The following is a 20264-nucleotide window of genomic DNA, read 5'->3' on the forward strand; positions in this document are numbered from 1 at the left end:
CAGCTCTACCCTTAAGCAAGAAGTTGAATTAGCTTAGTTCAGGTACAAGCTACATAACACAAATGCCTTTCCTTGCCTGTAATAATACAGATGGGGAATACAAATCAATCAGTGTTTTTTGAAAACGTCGCTGACGTTGTCCTACCCTGTTAATTAAACAGTGTCTTTTGCCTTGAGCAAAGTGTGCTTCGGTGTTCTTTATTTTGGGTTAAGCGTCTGCATGAGGAGTTTTTTGCTCAAATATGTACCAATATTTTGGTAAATTCATGGCACTATAATGGGCAAATCTTCCATTTCATTTGAATTATAGGCACCGCAGTAACAGGGCACTCTATTCTCTCTCCGGGTGCTGCCATGGCATGTGCTTCTCCTTCCACAGTCTTCACACAGATGACCTGTTTGAAGATAATGCCCACAAATCTCCACAGACATCTCTCAGGGGTAATTGGCAGCATGGCTAAAAAGATGAATGGAGTAGTTCTCATTGGAACATTCAAGATTCTGCAAGGATGGTACAGCACTCCAAGATGAAATGATTTGAGTAATGAACACAAACATAATCTTATGTTGAGCCAAGTTGTATACTCCAAATCTACATTCGTATTGAGCACATTAGCTTACATGTAAGTACATTATTTTCTCTTGATGTATTGTTTTTCAGACAATAACATGAATAGTGTCATTGTGCTTTACAATCTGGAAACATTTTTACATGTCCTTCTTCATGTTCTTATCCCTTTGCTTCAAGCTATGAATAGCTCACGAATAAGGTAATGCAATTAGCTCTGGTGGTTGGGGTTATAAATTAGTATGTGCTATTCTTTACGGCAATATTTAATAAAAATGTACAGTACTGTATATGTATATGGGTTTGTATGCATCCTTATTAAAATATCCTTTTTATGTGTCCACGTGTCCAAATATTGACAGCAACATTGAGTACTACAAACAGGCATACTTTCAGTTGTGCAATTTCCAAAGGTATTCAGCACATTGTTACATATGAAATATATAATATTCCTTTAATTTTGCATTTTAGTACTTATTGCTTTGCAATTCAACACAAACTGCTTCTTACCACTGCTGAGTCTTGTTCCCAATCACAAATCCTCTCTGAATACTGCCAGCCAATGCTCCCCTTACTGTACATTGGAGAAGACGACTTAGCAGACCCTCATCCTAAAGGCAGCGTTCTGACGTCATCATGCTGTGCAGGGCAAGGTGACTTGCTTCGGCCTCACAGTGGCCCATGTAAACCTCAGGACTGCTCATGTGGAGACATACTGTAGGAAGGAGGAGGGGGGGGCACTCTGGAAACACATATTTACAGCACTGTGCTGGGTTCATTTAGGATGTGTACAGTAATATGGCTGCACAACAAACATGGAGAGCGCTGAGGCATCAACAGACTAAAACGGCAGTTATTTTCCATTCTCGATAATTAGACCCAAGGGAAGGATTCCAGGATTTATTATAAAAGAATGCACAGGTAAACATAAGGAGTACTAAAACAACAAGAATGAGATAAATAACTGCATATGCAAATGAATAAACCTCAAAAGAAATTTCAGACAGCTGAACTTTGAAGATCTATGTCAATTGAGATTGCTTGCTGCTTTGATTGACATGTTCTCTGTAAATGTAGCTACATTTAAATAATAATGCACATTAGATGATGAGTTGAAAATGCACTGTCCTTGATGGCTTTTTTTTTTTGAACGTGTTTGCTGAGGAAAGGTCAAGCTGCTTGGAAACAGTGACACTTTTTGTCATTACATTCAGGCCTTGCCAATAAATGCTTCTTGTCTTGGATAAATTGAATACATATTCCATCTGTTATATTAAATACTGAGAGAGAGAGAGAGAGAGAGAGAGGGAGAGATAGAGAGAGAGAGAGAGAGGGAGGGAGAGAGAGAGAGAGAGAGAGAGCAATTGAAAAAGCTTGGCAATTTGGGTCTAATTGATATTCCAACAATCTAAAAAAAGAACATTTACCTTTGCAAGAACTCTTTGAAGAAAGGTAGATCCACAGAAAGTATGAACATTATGGAAGCTGTCAGTAAAAGCCACAACAAATGAAACTAAAATTAGTTATGGGAAAATTCTGAAGATAATGTGTGTGATAAGTCCTCTGACCTTCTGCACATTTAAGTTTCATCAGTGTTTGACTAAAACCTTAAAATCGGACAAAATCACCAAAAATAATTTCCCTGCTATACATATTTATAAGGTCGGCTAATAAATAGCTATGTCCAGCCAGTAGAGTACTTTTTTTCCAATTGTGATTATACATTGCAACATTTTTATTGTTAAATCAAGTTTATATGAGAAAACACAGACAGTTAGTCCTCTGTTATAACTAAAGGTGCTCTACCAGGGCTGAGTTTACATTAAACATTATGCTGTGTACTGTGATTTCTTAATTTACAAAATAACTGTGCAGTGTATTCATTAACATGTATGAATTGATAGACTAATAAATGAGCTGTAAACTTATTCTACTGTTATATAATGTTGTACTGCTACTAATAATTACATTGAAATGCAGTATCTTCTGTGTGAATGCTCTGCCTAGTTGTAACAAAGTGGTGGTTTGCAGGATGTAGAATATTCCTTCACCGTGAGGTCATGTTTATATAGCTGGTTCTATGCCACCTCATGTCAATAGAAACAAATTGAAACACCCCATGGTATTAGGGATGTGTCGGTTCTGATTGCAAAATTGGGTAAGATTATGTCGTTTCATTTCCACAGAATTGCATAGTATCAGGTGAAGTGTTGCTTTGAACCTGAATACTGATTGGCTGGGGCAGCATTCTACAGGGTTTGTAAATCCGATACAGTAACAGTTAATCATGCAGCCTGTTTGCAAACAGTATCATTCCACACACAAACCATTACTTACAAACAATATTACAAAATTATGTATTATTATTATGTACATTACATAATATTGTATCATAAACTAAGGGGTTTCTATTTGCTGCTTTGAAAGCAATATGGCGCTCAAGGTCGTGCTGTGTCGTGAATACAGTCTCAGCTACAGTGGGTTACCAGCGTCATGCCTAACAACACCCAATACACCCGTGCGCCATATTGCTTAATTAGCCCATCACCCAGGCTAAAGCAAATAATGCGTAGGAACTAGGAATTCCTTCCTTTATATGTTTGCTAAAAAATGAATTGGCGACTAGCCAAATCATGCAGAACTCCCCCCACATATTCCTCATGCAGCCATGGGCAAATTGTAAGGCAGCTAACATAGCTAACTAGTTAGGTAAGGTAACCATTTTTAGTTTCTGTTATGAAAATATAAATGCAATTAAATTAATAAATGCCAGTTATCTGGTATAACTAAACAATTTCTTCTTGGATATAACAATGCTAACAGCCTATTAGCATGCATTAGGATGGATAGTTTGCTGCAACACACTATTATTCAAAAAACCGTCAACAGGCTTTCCAAGTTTACCATATTTAATGCTCAAATGTTACTGTTGAATGGTTACTTATTTGAATTGGCACCACAAACAAAGTATAGACAGATAAATCACAGAAAGATATGTTTATAAGCATTAAGATTGACATTGTATCATTTTCATCTCAGTCCATGCACATGGTCAAAGGCAAGAAAATCGGAACTTTCGTTGTTCCAGCTATCGGTCAGATGCTGTGAAATTAATTTAGCCCGTAGATTGTCCTGTCTGGATTCTAATGATGCGTCAGAGAGGTACATCTTTTGGATATATTGACCCAGTCAGTTTCTATTGCCTTTCATGCCACATTAGCTTATTAACACCTCTTAACAAAAAAAAAAGTGGAAAAGATGGAGCGAGAAATCTGGCTGTCATTTTTGGTCAAGATGAAGGACAAGAAATCAGGTTAAAGTACCCCTCAACATGTATTTTAAAACAGAAAAAACTTTTCTGTGTTGAATAATATTTTGTTTAATGTGGTTTTTTCACCAAAACGTTCAATTAACTATTGAAAATGGCTTAGTAGCATCTCTACACCTACACCCTCATTGAGAATGCTGGAATCTATGAATATGCAAATTCCAAATGCCACCATGCCCTCATCATTAAATTATGAAGCATACATTTAGAGAGGCAACAATGGGGAAATAGAGCCATACATGTTTGAACATCAGTTGGACTCAGAGCTTGAAGAAGCTCATGTTCACCAAAATTGGAGACTTTTGGTAAGTTTAGTTCTCAAGTTGCGTTTAGTGATATTGTTTGCTATTAGCTACTGACAATTACTGCAGTTGGATGTTGATTGGCTGGGACTGGCTGGGTGTTCTACGGTGATTGTAAATCCAATCCATCCAATGTTCTACGGTGATTGTAAATCCTTATGTCAGTACACTACAAAAATGGATACCCTCTATGCTGTCAGGTATATCCATGCAATTTTTATAAACAAATTCCACCCATGGCTCTCTTAGCAGTGCTAAGAGAGCCTTGTCTGGTACGGTCTGAAACTTAGCAAGAGTTATAACCCAATTTCTCCTGGCAGCTGCTGTAATTATTCCACCTCTTCCCCTCTGAGCGGCATTATTCAATACCGGACTAGACCAGAGCATGCCTCTGCATTGGTTCAAGTCGGTTCACAACATAAAACCATTTTTAAATGCTGCCCTGAAAAACCGTTCAATAATTTGGTTGAGTCATGTTTTAACTTTTACGCACTAAATGTAATTAGTGGTAAATTGTCAATGTGAAAGGATGAGTTTTTGCGGGATAAAGCCCCCACCAGTGTGTAGTTAGCTTTCCCATTACAACCCATCGACAACAAAGTGTTGTTCTTGATTTGCTTCCAGCAGCACGGGTTATCCACGTGCAATATGGTGCATGGAGAGGGAGATATTAATTTTAAAGCTCCATCCTGCCTGCTGTGGCCGTAGAGACCCATGGTGGGAAGTGTAATATACTCTTTCCGACTCGCAACACAGCAACAACGGTGAGCGAGGTGTGGAGGATAACACATTTTCTTATTTAATTTTCATTTCTGTGGTTTTCAGCTCATGTTAGCTCAATAGTGGGATTGCAGCTTTGCTGCAGTAGGAGTGATCAGTTCAGCCTCATTTTGGTTAAGTTTCAGGTTGTTACGCTCTGGGTATTAGGAAGAGGTTTTAGGAAGGCTCTTTCAACAGTTCAGGGTTCTTCAACCAACCAGAACAATCCATCCTAAATGACACAGAATAACTCTTTTTATTCGAATGATTTCCTCGTGGTCTGGAAAGTTCAATCACCTCAATCTCTAAATCCTGGCCTAGATCTCTAGCCTATCATAAAATACCATAATGCTATCTCTCCAATACTATGAACCACTTACTACCAGGGTATACAGACTCCTTCCTCACCCTTGTCCTTTTGTATAGGATTGCCTCAGTCTGGTGCTGTTATGATCCAGTGCCACTGATCATGATAGAAGGACCACTGATAAGAACAAAGGCCCTGTTACGTACCTGTGGAACACTTTACTGTATGTATACTTGCTTTCTCCCATGCTTCAGTGCTCAAACTGTTAAACTGTCAAAATAATAACTGCTAGTGCTGTGTGCAACTGCTGCTGCTCCATTGTGTTTCAGGATAGCTCAATTCGGTGAAATCACCTGATGCTCCATTGAGCAAGTCATCTTTAAGGGCATCTTTTTAAAAACCCAGGGAAATAAATTGGTTCAATATAGCAAAACATTATGAAACAGCCTTTTTTAGTATGATGTCTGTGACCTGTACGTGACTTACACTTGAGGCATCACATCAGAAATGTGCCCTGTGTATCATATTAGCTGATGAGCAGTGATTGAGAGGGGACTGTGGGAGGATGCTGGAGTTGAGTGACAGCTCTTTCAAAGACAGATGGCTAGTGCCACAGGCTCAGCCACTGCCTGGTATTCTGTCCTCTGTGACAGAGAGAGAGGCATGTGTCATCTAAGACAGAATGTGCCCAGACTCCAAATAGCTCAGACAGGAACTGATGCCAGTGAGTGCCCAAGGCAGAGAGCCATGGGTAGTGGTACCCACCAGCAACCCTTCTGACCCCCCTGTGGGGTCTCTTAACATGTCTTTATGCAGCTTTAAACCAAGACAGTTGTGAAATGCGTCTTGCATACTTAAATGCATTAGAGTTAAATGACTTATTCATATGATTATGAAATTAGTTCATATCAAAGATAGCTTTCATCTTCCGTATAGCCGGGTTTGTTTTGTACTGAACACCTGCCCATCAAGCCATACTTCTTTATTTCACTGCTATTCTGAACATATATATGCTATCCTCAGCAGAACCACGTATGCACATAATTTTCAAAGTAGCTCTGGATAAGAACATCTGATAAATGATTATAATGCAATATGTTACCCTATTTTTCAGTATTTAATCAACCTTTTGTGTTTCCAAAAGGCCAGAAGCTTTAATAATACAGAGCCAGGCTTGCAGTTGTGTAATGTGAAGTTAGTGAACTGTGAATCATATTGATGTTCCTGGGAGGGACATTTTTTTAATACAATATGGTTAAGGTAGATCATCAATATTTAGAATAATATTCACAGTAGTAGTAATTTGTTGGATAATTGAAACGTACAGCGATTTTGTCCACATTGGACTGCAATGAGAGATGCCCGCATGTGTTAGCAGACGAGGCCCGTGGGGTGTAACAGGCCACAGCCACGCGCGGCCCACAGGCCCCTGCTCCAGGGAACGGCGTAAAGCCCGAAGGCCATGCGCGTGACAGCAGCAGCACCAAAGCGAACCTTAAAGATCCCTCGCCTTTCCTCAAGAGCGCCGGGAGCAGAGCTCGCCGAGCGCACTGAGGTGTGCAGATGAAGATGAAGCGCAATCAATTATTTACAGACCCCCAGACAGCGTTTGAGCGCAGCGCACACATACTACCCCGGAAACAGGCGGTGTTTTTTTTTTGTTTTGTTTGTTTTGCTCTTTTTTTCTGACAGAGTGCGAGCGCAATAGCGTGTAACATCAGCGAGGAACAGCTTTCACGCGGCACACGGCTTATATACGCCCGCGTTCTCCGGCGCCGTACAGACTCGCGTCTAGCATCGCTGCGTCCTGCAGTAAGGAGTATCCTGAGCTGAGCTCGTTTGGAGCAGAGCAGCACGCGGAGCCAGCAGGACAGCGCGCGCCTGAGAGTCACCTTGGGGGGCGCTCAGGCGCACCTGCGCATCCGGCCGGGTTCTGCTGAGCGGTGTTAATGGTGTTTTCCTGGGCTGCTGATGGGGCGTATTAACAAACCCCATGGGTCATGCTGAGCTGCAAGGCTCTGCGTCATCAAATGAATTGAACCCGCAAGTAACATCCTCCCCTATTGAGAAGGCAGTCCTTCATGTCTTTGCGTTCAGGAAATGAATGCAATAAACTCTGCATAGCTACCGGTATCACTGCTTGGATGTGCAGTGATATGTCACATGTGAACTTGCAGTACATTTTTAATGGTGGCATTATTCACATTGGGCAGGTGTGGTGTAGTGATTAGATAGCTAGAGTTGTCATTGGCAGGATACAGTCCTGGTTCAAGACTGCTCTGATTGAGGGGGGCTGTCACAGATTGGGGGGGGGGGGGGCTCAATTATTTATTCAGGGCACAGTGCCATACAGTTTATGGGCTTTTTTCATCCTTTGTATGCTGCAGTGTGTATTATATTCAGTGTAGTCTGTAATTATTTGGACAGTGACAATTTTTGTTGTTTGGGCTCTGTACACCAGCACATTGGATTTGAAATTAAACAATTAACTCAAGGTAAAATTGCAGACTGTCAGCTCTGTCGGAATTCCAGCCTTTTTATATGCAACCCCCCCCCCCCCCCCGCCAGATTTTAAGGGCCCATAAATAATTGGACAAATTAACATAATCTTAAAGTCATCATATTTAGTACTTGGTTGCAAATCCTTTGCATTTGAGGACTGAAGTCTGTGACCCATAGATATCACCAGATGTTCGGCGTCTTCCCTGGTGATGCTCTGCCAGGCCTGTATTGTAGCAATCTTCTGTTTATGTTTGTTTCTGTGGTGTTTTGCCTTCAGTCTTGTCTTCAGCATGTGAAACATATGTTTAGGCTGGGTGATTGGCTTGGCCAGCCAAGCACATTCCAGTTTTTAGCCCTGAAAAACTCCTTGGTTAATGTTTAGGCTCATTGTCCTTCTGCAAGGTGAAAGTGCCATCCAATGAGTTTTGAGGCATTTGGATGCATCTGAGCAGAAAATATTTTTCTGTTACACTTCAGAATTCATCATGCTGCAGTCAGTGAGCTAGTTCCAGTAGCAGCCATAGATGCCCAAGCCATAACACACTCCACCCTGTTTCACTGATGGGGGAGGAGGGGGGGTGGGAGTACAGATGAAAATTCATCTCACCTGTCCATAAGATTTTGTTTCAAGACTCTCCAGTTTTTTAATGTACTTTTTCTGCTAAATGTATTCTGGCTGTTCTCTTCTTCAGGCTTAACAGGGTTTCACATCTTGTGGTGAACCCTATCAGGTTATGCTGCTGTAGACTTCTAATATGAAACCATAGAACACGACTTAACTTCATATTACTAGCAGATAATAACAAAAGTTATTTGAAGTATTTTTGTAGCAATTATCCCACCAGTTTGTCATAGTGACAGGGCGGCACTGGGAAGCAGCCCAAATAAGCAGGGCACTCTTGTTGCTGAAAGTATGATAAAGTAATAGTATTTTGCTCTAAACTCTTGAAAGGATAATGAGAACCATAGAACACAACTTCATATTACAGGTAATGCGGTGTATGCAAGATGGCGGCACAGTGGAATGGCTCCATAGAAGGGACTGTATATACATCACTGTCAATCATTGAAAGCAGCTACACTGAACCTCAGGACAGTTTTCAGCAGGAAATTTAGCAGCAACCACCGCTAAAAAATAAGTTATTTTTATGTTTTCCCTTGCATGTTTTTGAATCTAATGAAATGATTTCATTTATTAATTATTTGATTTGTTCATATCAACGTTTGGGGGTGAAGAGCAAAAATTTGATTGGTATGTGTTCTCTTATAATATTAGCATAAAGCTGATATGTAATAATACAGTGCATGTGTGTGTGTTACCAATAGCTGTTTAATTAGTAGCAGCAATTCATCCTGTGCAGTGAAATTAATATATGGAAATTTATCTCAAATTCAATAGTGAAGCATTGACTTGATGGCATTAATAGAGGCAATATCATCTTTAAGACTTTACACTCACCCAAATATTCAAGCAAAATCCGGGTATAACCATTTTTACAAACATTGCCGTGACACTGACACCATTAAGAAGTAATATTTTCCAAGCAGCTATTACCCAATGCGTTAAAATCAAATAGGTCTCATAAAATTGCTAATAGATGCTGCCTTTAATCACTTGGTGATTATGTTATAGCCAGTGTCATTATATGGTTCAGCATCTTTTTCAGTCACCTCAATCAATGAAATGGCTGTGGTTGCTACAAAATGAAGCAAACCGCCAGCCAACTGTGTCTTTTCTTAAACGGTGAAAATTGTGTTTGTTATATTAAAAACTTCAAGCAGATTTTACAACACGTGAAACATTTTGTTTACATTGATAAAATCCCCCCAATAAGGAAACTTGGTCACTTTTGATTTAAACTGAGAATTGTCTTTTGCAGGGTTTGCATGAGAATCACAGCTAACTTCTTGCAACAAGATAACATTGTTTAATTGACATTTAAGTTAATATCGCTCCATATAAACCTTTCACATACAGTGTACTGTACCAGTTCTGTTACCCACTTACACCCTCATGCAATCTGAGATTAATGTGAGTAGCCTGTCATTTGTGACAAGCAGGAACAATGGACAACATTTGATTCCGCGAATAATCAGTGTTTGTTGTCGCCGCCACCATTGTCCCTTTGTCATGACGAACATGAATCATTCTGTGCTTAGGTTGGGATTAGCTTGTGTCCTGGAACACGTTCGACTCACAGCCCTCACAATAGAGCCCATTCCAATCAATTGGCCTTGGCTTTGACCTCTGCTCAGGGTGGGCTTTTAATTTTTTGCTTTAAGGATTGTTTCCCCCAGATAGTGTCTGCCTCCGGCCCAACCCACCAGACAGGCCCGAACATTATCCTTTGCGGGGACACTTCCCTGATAAACAGAGACAAGCGAGGCTCTCTGTTGCCGCCTGATACACCCACCAAGGCAGCCAAATCCTTTAATATGGCTGCGTATTAACCAGTGAAGAATGACTCCTATTGTTGAAATAAATCCTCTGAGCGAGAGGTGGGCTATTCATTCCGGGCAGGTAGTGTCTCCTCAGGGGGAAATGACAGATCACTATGCCCAGTCATCCAATGATAGCTTTTACCAGGGGCCTGTAAGCCTGTTTAGCCACTCTCATGCACAGGTCTCCCCCCATATCCATATGGAGATGCTAGTTAAAGTACAGTAGTTCAATTGTGTGCTTCGGAACGGCATTGGTTGACCAGAGAACATATCCTTTTCTCGGTGTTCACTGACATTTTGAAAAAATAAGCAATTTATCACATGCTCTGGATTGGCACATATGGCTAATGCAAATGCAGTTAGTCCATTGATGCTTTCTATGGTCCAGACTGAATCCAGACTGATTTTTTTCTGAATGGCCCAGTTGCCAGACATCCCATAGGGCAAATGGCTATACCCTTGCCCATGGAGGGACAATCCATTCGGCAAGGCAATCCTTGTTTTATTGCTCAATAGCAAAAATTCTGTTTCGACTGGTGCCTGCATTTTGTGTTGAGCCTCCTAGAACAATAACTGCATGAATTGTGAGACGGAACATGGGCTGGCTGTACATGGATTGGAAAATGTGTGCAGGTATGCATGTTCTCAGATTGAAATGGGTGATCAAACTACGGGAACAGTCAATGAAAAAAATACAAAATGCATATTGGAAAGAGTTAAAAATTCTATTCCTGAGGAATGAGATGATCAGGCTACACTGGAGATCATCTGTAATATTTTAAAAACTTGCATTAAAATTGAAACTGTACCTCAGAATGAACTTCAATCAGCAGTTTAAAATGCTCTCCGAGATATACTGCCTGGCCAAAAAAAAATGTACAAGCCTCTGGAGGCAGTGTTATGATCAGGGGTTGCTTCAATTGGTCAGGTCTAGGCTCAGCAACATTATGCGGCAATAAAATGAAGTCAGCGGAGTACCTGAATGTACTGAATGGCCAGGTTATCCCATCAATGGATTTTTTCCTTCCCTGATGGCATGTGCATATTCCAGGACGATAATGCCAAGATTCATCGGGCTCAAATTGTGAAAGAGTGGTTCTGGGAGCATGAGGAATCATTTTCACACATGAATTGGCCACCAGAGTCCTGACCTTAACCCCATTGAAAGTCTTTGGGATGTGCTGGAGAAGACTTTACGGAGTGGTTCGACTCTCTCGTCGTCAACACAAGATCTCGGCCAAAAATGAATGCAATTCTGGACGGAAATAAATGTTGTGACGTTGCATAAGGTTGTAAAAACAATGCCACGACAAATGCGCACCGTAATCAAAGCTAAAGGTGGTCCAACAAAATATTAGAGTGTGCAACATTTTTTTTTGGCCAGGCAGTGTAGTTTGTTAAGCATTTGGGTTCAGCAGAGTAATGGCAACACAAAGCATGAGCATTCAAATATAAAATATTTCTATCTAATATTCTTCACAGTGAAAGAAAGTCTACAAGCCATTGATGATCTTAGTGATTATATCCAGAAATGCCATCACTGACACAGGATCCAATAAGCTTCATAAATCAGGGAAAATCGAACAACTTCTCTATAAAGTCTCTTTTATTTAGAAAATATATTGATTAAAATTCACGGTACACAGAGTGAAATGCAGCGCAGCTGGTAATGGAAACACTCAGAGACAAATTAAACCTGTTTAGACTTGATTACCTGTTTTAAAACACAATTACCTGCATTGCAAAAACAAGACATTTCAGGTACACCACGGATCAGGTGTCTAGCAGGATGTTAAAATGTCAGTAATAGATTTTAAGCACGATGCAACATGGTATCAATTCCTCTTGCATCGTGTTGCAATTAGCCTGGGCTGGTGCTGAGAGAGTAAGGTTAATTGTACTTGAATAGTCTTTGAACAACATTCAGTTTTTTTACCGGTACTGAAACACATCCTTCATTTTCATGCACACAACCCAAAGATGCTTATCACACCAACCAAAAGGGCTGATTAATCTCAGTTTAATGTTTCCTTGTAGTTTGAATATATATAGGTTTTTTTTGTTTGTATACCAGCCACTTACCAAAAAGATGGCTGTCCAAATGTTTAGTATGACTCCATCATTTCCTCAGTTTTAATTTTTTTGTATATTTACAATGAGGAAAAATCAGTTAGTTGGGCACAAAAAACAAAAGAAGTAGTGTAGAGCTGTAACTTAGGAATTTATACAGTTGAGATGCTTATCGTACAGAAGATATATGGGTGATTTATGTGAGAGTTATTAATTCTTTGCTTTGCTTCCTCCCTATAGCACCATTAAATATGCATGTCCAAGAAAAAGTGCTAGTGCAGTAAGTGCCAGCGCAGATATTCAACCTCTTTCATCACACTCTGGTCCTTACTGCAGACAGGGTCATCTATTCTTGCAGAGAATTATGGTTATTGTTACAGATTGCTCCAGAGTAATAACAATGTTTTTCTATGGTAAAGAATGGTAAAGCATGATAAGCTGTACATTTGATAATGTTTGGCTGATGACCCCAGTACAGCATAGGTTTTGAACCCTTTACCTGTGCAGATGCTGCATCATTCAACATGACCACTAGATGGCAGAGTTATGGATGTGATTGGTCAAGACCAATTAAAAAGATTTTAAAAAGTTGACTCCACGGTGCAGAAAAATGTGCCATATGTCTCATGAATTTATTACTGTCAAATCTACCCAAGCTCTCACAGAGTTGATGGACAGTATTACACATAAGTTCCTCCATAATCCTGCCATCTTAGAATATGCAAAGGAAGGATTTTAATGGAAAAACATGGAATTGGCTTATATTGAAGGGCATATATACTGCAAGAGGAACAAAAACCATTTAGACCTTTTTTCACCTTCTACACAAAGCATTCAGTCATAGCCCAAACATTGGGTATAAAAGTGAACTTTCCAAATTATCACATTTCTCTGTGGGTACAACTTGCTGGTTAATGAGTGTGCGCCTCATATATCAACTTTATCGCGACAATAATTTATCATCTGGAATCGCTCTGATTGTGCTGAATAGATTTTAAGTGCTTTGGGAATCAATGATTAATCATTTTCCTCATATGGCTGTCATAAAACACAGCACATTACATTTCAATTTAGCATAATATGAACATACAAAAAACATCAACCACCCTCCTTTTCCATCAGATGTGTTTCTGAAAAAAATGGAGAGAACATCCCCAGAGAACAAATTTTCATTATTCAGGGACAGCTGAAGGGGAGTTCAAGAGTTAATTAGATGGAAAATGGAATTCTGGGAGAGTCTATTTCACTGGCTCAATTGGCCAGTGTTTGTTCTCTCCACTGCGATCTTCATCAGAGCTGAAAATTTAATTTCTTCTTTATGTTTTTGTGGTGGGGAAAGGGCATGTCCACCACCAAGGCTTCCAATTCATACAGGAATGCTTTTAACTTGAAGGAATCATCTATATCCTATATAATTTCCCATAAATTAAAAGTCACGTAGCATGTGGCTGATTCTTATGTGGCATGTGTTTGTGAAGGTGCTCATATTACCTGCAGCCTGTAATAAATCCCTTGGAAAGCTCTAACAGGTGCAAGTACTGAGACAGGCGGACAAGTTTCTAGGTGCAAGCAGTACAATCGGGATGTTGAAGGAAGCCAAAGCGCAACTGTGCCATCTCCACGGACTCTTTGGAAGCAAGGGTTTGGCACAGAATAAAAGGAAAGAATAAGGAGGATTTTCCTCACATAGTTTAGAGATTATTTGCCTTTAAATCAGGGGATTAGACAAGAGACCACTTTTAAGCAAGCCCCTTGAGCCTGTTCCCATTGAGCCTGTTTTAAACACCTGATTCCATCACTCCTTCTGTCAGCTCTGGGAGTTTACTTTAAGATGCATACAGTGCATTGCATAACTTATTTGCTAAACTTATGCGGGAAGATTTGCAGACCTTATATTCCACATTCATAAAGCTGGATACTCTAATATAGGCAATTTAGGTTATACGTGCTACTTGAGGGTACAATGTCAGTACCCCACTCAGGATCACAATCTTAGTTCCTTTACTGGTCTGCACCTTTTTTGCCAATACAAGTACAGCCATTATATCAGATCCACCAAGGAAACTGGAAGGGTGGAGCAAAACACCCCTAATAGATCAGCATCACAAAAGACATCCATTACGGCCTTCATGCCATTTCAAATATTATGTCATAATGGTTTATATCCAGTCGGATTTTCATCATTAACTGCGAAATGCATTAACACGGGCATCTAACTGGACATGGAAATATTCCAATGATTATTATGAATTACAAGACAGAGAAATGCATGGTTACTTATGTCTGTTTTTTACAGTGGGAACAGTTAGCAGCATCTTTGGCGTGGACTCCAGGGAGGTGATTGCACCTGGTGAATGTCTACTGCATCACGCTGTAGGTTCCACTGACTGAGGGATTGCTTGAAATGAATTTCGGCACCATTCATTTAAATATCCATAGTATGCCTAGGCACTTTTCCATAGGACAACTAGGTGCCTTTTATTTTTTGTCAAAGATTTCTACATCAGAGTTCTAAAAAAATCCACAGTTTTAAAAAATGGACAGTAGGTGATGGAGTTCATTCAAAAATTCTAATTTTATCAATTTTCCAACACGATTATATTGGTGATACGCAGTCAAGTGTAGCTGAGTAGCTGCATTAAAAAATAACAACAACAACAACAACAATAATAAGCAGCAACATACTGCACATACTTTAAATTGCATTACAGTACATATATCTGAATGACTAAATCATACTGGAAAGAAATTTATAATTTAATTTAAGAGGCTATTTGTTATTTAAGTGACCTGAGAAAACCAATAAAATTGAAGCACATCAAATTAAGTCTCCTGTGCTGGGTGTTTGGATGGTTACAGTTCAGTGATTTCCCATCTTAGCTATGGTCCAGAATTGGAACACTGCAATTATCATGTCGTGATTGGCGAAATTAAACTTGCCAGGTGGCAATCAACAAGAACACTGAGGTGCCCTGTCTTCTTGCTTTCCCTAGCACTTTGAAATAAATTCTCCCGCTCAGCTCGTCCCCAGAGTACAGATGTGTTGATCGCTGTAAAGAAAAAAAAAATAGTGACGCAATGCTCAAAGCCCATGCAGTTGTAACAGTGTGCTAATTGAGCATAGTGGCACTAAGGAAAATGAGAGGTCTTCCAAACTGCAGAGTAAAAGAGTGTCAGTCAGTATCAGGCCAGCCGTTGTGCTTCTACCGGTGTGGATCTGTGGTGATGCTGGTCATGGCCTGTGTGGATTTTTGAGTTTATTTTGAAGGTCAGAGAGAACCTGGAAGAGGTGCAGTGACAAACCCTTGATGTGGTTCATTCTAACAAGGCTCTTCTGCAGATTGTGGTAACAGAGATGTGCAAGAGTGCTCCTCATTTGAAGGGGCCGTCAGTAATATTTTTCTTAATCATGAAGAACACACTCCCAATAATATAATGTTCATGATCCATTCATCCACCCTCCTCTGAAAGCCAGGAATGTGCTCTGCTCAGCTTGCTTCCATGTGTGCACACATTAATAAAGACTACTGGGCCCAGATAAAGTGCATTGCCTGTTTCCTTTTTCCAGAAGGCTTAGGCCTGGCAAAGCATGAAAAAGCAGCGCTTGCTTCAAAACTCTGGAATGCCTTTTCTAGAACAATGAGACCTCACGCTGCAAACCCCACCCCCAGCTGAAATGCCAAGCAAACCCCCAGCTCCCTCTCCTCCCAGCACATCAAAAGGCTGAAAAGGTGCAACAGTGCCCTTCCTACCCCACACGCAGGAGCAGAGTCAGAGAGGAGATGGAGGAGTATCCGTGCGTGGCAACTCAAAGGCTATCGGTTACACATCTTGTCTCGAGAGTCCCACTCGTGCCCGTTCTCTGAATGGAACAAGAACAAGCGGTATCTGAGATAATGACTGAGCGATAATGCTGAGTTTAATCTGAAATGAAGTGTTGGGAGGTCTCTGGAGCGGAGAGAGAGAGAGACAAACACGATTTTCCTTCCTCCGACTTAGATGGCATCTCCGCCGGGCGGCGAGCCGGCTTTCAGAGAGTGCCAGGAGGCGGTCGCGCCGTGGCTTCCTTTCAGAGTCAGCTGGGTGGGAACAGTTCTTTCACACCGATGATGTAGCTGCTACAGATTCCAACTGTGATAGAAATGGAAGGGATCATCGCAGTGGCAGGGAGACAGCAAAGCATCAAAGTGCTCCACTATCTGAGGGATTCCTTATCAGTGTCAGCACACCACTTGGGGAGGTGCAACTTTCACATTAAATCACCACTGAACAAATCATGGTGCTTTAAGGTGACAAAAGAGACAAACACAAGGGCATCTAATGCTGTGCCCCTTTAATGCAATGTGAAATGTTCAAATGATGCGAAACTGATGTGACTTTGGTGTGACTTTGGCTTTTTGACTATATTGGCATCATATTGCTAAATATTTCTTTCAATTTTCCATTAGATAGTATAACAACTTACATTTTAGCATCTTAAAACAGCAAACCCGCAACTGCATTTGCCAGCTGCACAAAACAAAAATACTTGTTTAAAACAAATATAGCTGCTGGCTCATAACCAGAAGCACAGACAGCACCATCCAGATGGCCATCTTCCAAAACAGCAAAGTAAAGGATGATCAGTATCAGTCTAAACAATATGTCATCAGCTAGATAGCTTGGTCATTAAGTTCTGAAATGTTGATTGTTTCAGAGATAGATAACATTTGCTGACACTATCTGACACATTCAAAAGTGCAATTTGATTGAGAACAAGCAAATGCACAGTTTCTCATACGGTACCTAACACAGTATCCTAGCTATGGAGCTAAAAAAAAGCAGCTTTCCTGTATAATGAGGCAGCGCAGTGACTTGCAATACCTCCTTTTTGTAATAAATCACAACTCCCCCTTGACTTTGAGCCTGCAGACGCAAATCGACAGTAATTTCCAGTTGCTCGATAGTTGCTGACAAGCAGGCTCTCAGCGGGGAGGCTGCTGTGAGCCTTTGTTAAAAGGTCCAACGCACCCTAATCCCCGAGCTGCCCCGTGCGTTCATGCTCACGTAAGCTCATCCCAACCGCTCCTCCCCTCTGTCTCCTCTTTCTGCACCCCCACTGAAAAGTCTGGTGTAAATCAGAGACTGGTTTCCTCACCGATTATCTCCTGAGCATCTGATCCTTTTCCCCAGCCTGCCGTAAGGATCTGGGGGGCTGTGTAGTCCCCCCCCCTTTTAGTGGCAATTGCAGCTGTTCTCTTCCAGCTTCTCCCTCCCACCCTTCTCGCTCCACACACAGCTCCAGGATACGAAAGCTGGAAGACTTCATCGCTTGTCCTCTCAGAACCAGTCAGGACAGGAGATTAATCATTCCACCCAGTGCTGGATTATGTCTGACAGCGGGGACCAGGCTCTTTCCTGGTCCAGATAATGGAAGGGGGGAAATACGGAATCAATTTGGAAAGGTCCCGCGGGCCACCGCTCGGGGGCCTGGAAGAGATTCTGGGAGGAACCAGTTCGGGATGACGAACGCCTGACTGGCTGTGCTCACGGCCGTGCTCACCAACCCCGTTGGTCCATTCGCAGTGAACAGGAAGCAAAGGTCTTCAGCAGCTGTTCGAACAGCCAGAGCATCCCTCTCTCAGCAGGCAGGGCCCACCTTACCCAGACCCCCTGTCACAGCAACACACGCAAGCAGAACTACCAACAGATAACCCCCTGCGATAATGCAGCCTCCAGTGCCAGCCATGCTGATCTTACTCTGTACACAGCAGCACACTACCCTCCAGAGCCATACCTTGCTAATAATTTTTGGTTCCCAGAACATATATCCTAGAATATTAGAGTTTGTATTGTCTCTGGAACATTGCAGGAATGGCCTTAAAACATTATTCAGTTTGGTTATTCATCTTCAAAAAGCAAGCAAACCTAATTTACCATGGCTTCTCATTAGGCACTTTTGGAACATTCAAAATTGTTATCATCCATTAAGTTTTAATGATTATTTGACAACCAAATGTTTGAACATTCTTTTCATAACATTGTCACAACAACTAGGAATTTGACTGGAATGACCTTGAACTGTTTTGTGTTACTGGGATTGAGTTGGCACTGCATTTCTCAATATCATGGGATCTGTACTGGCCTATTTATGAAAAGGACATCACCATTTACTTTTCCACCAATAAATACAGGCCACAATGTCTGCACTTCAGTGACTTGGTTGTGTCGCAGAGTGCATAACTGAGCAGAGGAAATCTGCAGAGGTTCAAACTGTGAGTGAACTCGCTCTACCCTGTGCCCCTCTGCAGAACATTAATCTTTCAGAAATGGCAGGGGTCATTTCCTCTTTGCCCGTTTGGGTATGGATGCCTCCTCAGGTGATATCGTGTGTATGGTTTCCTGTGGTGCACACGGTGAAAAAGTCACTACTGAATCAGACAAAAGGAAATAAAAATAGAAAAACAGATGGTAAGATACTAAGGCACAGCCATAATCATGTACAGAAACAACATAAGACACAGTTACAGTATCATGTACTGAACCAGTACTATCACAAGGTGGCAAGATACTGTATGTCTATAGCAGTAGTAACTGACCCTGTTCCTGGAGACATACCGTCCTGTGGGTTGTCATTTCAACCCTAAATCGGCACACCCCACTCTACTAATTAGGGCCTCAAAAGGATCTCTAGCTGTTGAATGAGGTGTGCTAAAGTGAAAAACTACAGGACGGTAGATCTCCAAGAACAGGGTTGGTTAGCACTGGTCCACAGTGTGTGTGTGAGTGTGTGTGTGTGTGTGTGTGTTTGTGTGTGAGTGAATGAGAGAGAGGAAAGACTGGAGTGTAGGGATTAAATGCAAAAGGAAACAGATGAAAAAAGCTTGGGTCGAAGCACATCTCTCTGATGAGGTACATAATTGAGGCAGACAGTCATTTCCAGGACGCTGAACGCAACAAAGCCGTTCTGTCACTATGTCCACAGCCAAGCAGCACAGAACGTACAGAGCCTTGAGGCAAAACCACTGCGTGCCCCGCTATGGACCTATTGTCCTTTTAATCAAATGTGACACAGAGGGGGACAGTCAATAATCCCTGCAACACTCCTTAAATTACACTCAATATTGGCCTGCTAGCAGGGTCTACAGGGAACCTCTACACATAATACAGGTATGGTATTGACCATTACTTACTAGAGCAAAACAATCATGCTGTACCTGTTTCTTTTTTTAGTTGTTTGTTTGTTCATACTGCTATTTGTAGCAAAACGGAACGATCTGTTCTGAGTGATCAAGACATTCTCTCAAGCAAGAATGATAGGTTGAGAAAAGAATTCTTTTCAACATGCACTCAAAAACACAGTGTTCATTCCAACGCTGCTAGAGAAGAGACTGCACTGAAAAACAAAAGGGGGGGGGCAGGGTCTGTATTTTTAAAATGAAAGCGTGCATTAGCACACTTGCTCTCAGCACCTCTTTCAGCACGGCCAGCACTCTGACCCCCCATCGCACCTGGTTGTTTCCTTCCATGTTCTCTAACTGCACGTCGCTCTGGGGGTCTGGTTTTGAGAACGCTTGGATGCCAGCTGTCTCCTTGCAGTCAGCAATTGCCCGAGCGCACGAAAAGTGATGGGAAAACAGAGGGTTTACCTTCCTGCCTTGCCAAAAGCCACAGTTTCCAGTCATGCCTGTGTATGTGATTCTAATTAACTGCTGTCAATCGATGTCAGATTATTAAGTAGGACTGGACTCATTCAGAACTTGCTGCACAATGGTGAGGGTTTGGAAGTCAGACCTCATCACATAACACTTTAATTTCTTCATTTTATAGCCTGTCCTGAAGAGAGAGAAACAAAGGAAGGAAAAGACAATGTGTCTTCTGTTATTTCGCTGACATAAAAATCATACAAACCATAGCTATATTTACATAAGGGGCCACAGCCAATGTATGTGTAAATGGATCGTATCACCAAGATGCCTGACAGTGATATAAGACACACTGAACAAT

Source organism: Anguilla rostrata, chromosome 5 (genome assembly GCF_018555375.3).
Source record: "Anguilla rostrata isolate EN2019 chromosome 5, ASM1855537v3, whole genome shotgun sequence".
Taxonomy (NCBI): Eukaryota; Metazoa; Chordata; class Actinopteri; order Anguilliformes; family Anguillidae; genus Anguilla; species Anguilla rostrata.